We start from the raw sequence: 2,903 nt of genomic DNA on the forward strand, positions 1-2,903 counted from the left end.
TGAAAAAGTCTAACCTATCAATATTTTTGCAAGATCACCTTGCAAATTCGTTACTAGTTTTATATAAACTGACTACAATCATGTTACTCTCAAAATCAATCATTTCCATTCATGCATTAACTAAAAGAATTTGAAACAATACAAGTAAATAAATAACGAATTTTCGATAATGAAACCGTTCTCCCAAATATACATATCGATCATCATATTGAATTGGAACCTTAAAATGTAATTTAAATTCGCGAAGAGCTTTAATATTAAAAAGGAAATATGACCCATTTAAAATTGCTTCTAGAGGAGTGAAAAGGACGTTTTTTGAATATATATATTTTTAACAATGCCTACTTTAGTTGAGGCGCCTGCAAAATACTAGAAATAGTGAAAACGAATATTCGTAAGTCAATCCTCAATTGTTGGTAACTTCTAGACTTTCTTCTTTTAAATCTTAAGTTAAATAACAAAAATTTGGTAAGACTGAGGGGTACGGGGGCTTCAAAGGGGGCGCTAGAGCCTCTTCGCTCGCGCCCCCAGGCGCTAGTACCACATCAAGGGGGCGCTAGAGGGGGCTCCAACACCACCCGTGAGCATGGTAGCGGGAGAAGAGAGAGAGGATGTGGGGCGCTAGAGGGGCGCTACCCACACCAGGGGCCAGGGGCGCTAGCGGGGGCGCCAACACCCCCCTAATCCAGTTTCTCTCTCTGCCACACGTCATAATGTTATTGGTTCTTGGCTCTGCTGGAGCCCCCACTAGAGCCCCCACACCTCTTAGTCTAAAAGTCAATGAAAGAACACACCAATCGGAAAAACTAAAACCTTACCTAATCCAACTATTAAATAAGTGTAGGTGTAGGGTACGTCAAACCCAGTATAATCCTTTATTTATTACATTATGTATTATGCATATTACATTATTATTATTGTCTACTAATTAGACCTATTGGGCTGGGGGTTTGTGGAGGTAACCCCTAACCGGGCCTGGCCCAATAAAGGTTAGGGTTCATGATGGTAGCCATGGAGTCCCTATATAAAGAACCTTTATCATTCATTGAAATGACCTTCTCTTGGACCCTTGGCTCCCACATATTTTTATGTCTGTAAACAAGAGTTCATTCTCTTAGCAGTCACCTCCACACCACCACTTTTCTATGGCAGATCTGAGCAACCGGAGAAAAAGACCAAGACGGTGGTTCGTTCATATTGTAGACCGGGGAATCTGGAATGGATCCGACCCAGATCCATTTCATGTTTCTTCATTGACGCCATCTGTGGGACATGACAACGAATCACTCTTATTTTTCGTCTCGGTTCTCAGATCCGTTCATCAATATCACAGATCTATGATTTCTTCTTTCGGATCTGTTCTATGAAAAGTCCAAAAAATCTGTAGATCTGAAAAATATTTCCGGATCTGGTTGATTGAAACCTAAAAGTTTCATAGATTTGAAAAATACTCCCATATCTGTTTGTTTTGACTTTATAAATTCACAAATATAAAAAAGGCCATTCTAGATCTGGAGTTATCTGCTAGATTTGTTCCTTAATTTCTTCATGTTTAGGTTTCATCATAACAAACTAATGATTGAGGGTCCACCACCACTTTGAATCGGGGAGAAAATGTCTCTAAAAATATTACAGAAAAAAGTCACATAGCGTATGGTGCAACTCCATAATACCTTGTACTCATTAATGAGACACGCTCTAAAAAGATGACTAACCGGTTATCAGCTTCTGTCATTTTCAAACTACGTAAAATCATCAAATGAGGGTTGGAAATAATAAGGGAAAACTAGTTTACAACGGCACGCGCATGTAACACTCCGGCGTCCGCAACGCGACCCGCGAGTCATCCGCATGTCAACGCTCCGGCGTCCGCAACGCGACCAGCAAGTCATCCGCATGTCAACGCTCCGGCGTCCGCAACGCGACCCCCGAGTCATCCGCATGTCAACGCTCCGGCGTCCGCATATCACTCATCCGCGGTATACATGAACAGCTTCCTCAGGTCGCAAGAAAAGCATCTGCGGATCATGCAAGTTCCGGCGGGTCACTCCCGCCCAGCGGGTCAAGTATACAACTTAAGTGTAACATCCGCGGGCCAAACCCAGCCACCACGAGCCGCATGGGTGCCATGCGGATCTCTCATAAGAACCAAACGGAAGCATAGATGTGCCAACTCCTGTCACCACGGGTCACAAGCTCCGGCGTTTCAAATTCAACCATCGCAAGAAGTTGATCAGACGTCCGCTACGGCGTGTGCGGAGCCGGCGACCGCTAACCATGGGCGAGTTACAATCTACAGCCACAATCTCGTCGCTCGTCTCCAAATTCTGGTGAAAGTTTCTCTTATCAATGAATCACCTCAATACACACATATATATATACATCTTATATACATATATTTTATAATGACGTTGCACGTGAAAGGTTACAGTGTCAGACATGGTTGAAAGAGATGGTTACACTGAATTAATTACTAAGTTTCATAATCACCCCTTCATCTATTGCTCAGATTTATTTGAAGACCGAAACTTTTAGAGCATATGTTCTTTAATTGCACCTTTACAAAAAAAAAAAAAAAAAACTCGCACAAAGGTCGAAGACCCTTACAAAAAAACTCGCATAAAGTATCACACCCCCAATCTAGGCCTAGGAGTGTGAACCATAGTTGGTACCGTATTTGTAAATAAATCAGAGTAGCGGGTTATAGAGGAAGTCTTTATAAAAACAAAGGATCGAAATTATAAATATTTACATTACAAAATACGAGACAAAAGTCTCGTTTGGTTTTACTTGTTTATATGTTTTACAAAAAACCACCATGTTTTAATATTTACATAAAACTATCCGAGCCATCGGATACTTGAGCTTCTTCGTTCTTCCAAGCTCTAATCCTGATTACCTGC

This window comes from Bidens hawaiensis, unplaced genomic scaffold (assembly GCF_021521415.1).
Source record: "Bidens hawaiensis isolate Kalapana, Puna unplaced genomic scaffold, B.hawaiensis_p1.1 tig00059157_1, whole genome shotgun sequence".
NCBI lineage: Eukaryota > Viridiplantae > Streptophyta > Magnoliopsida > Asterales > Asteraceae > Bidens > Bidens hawaiensis.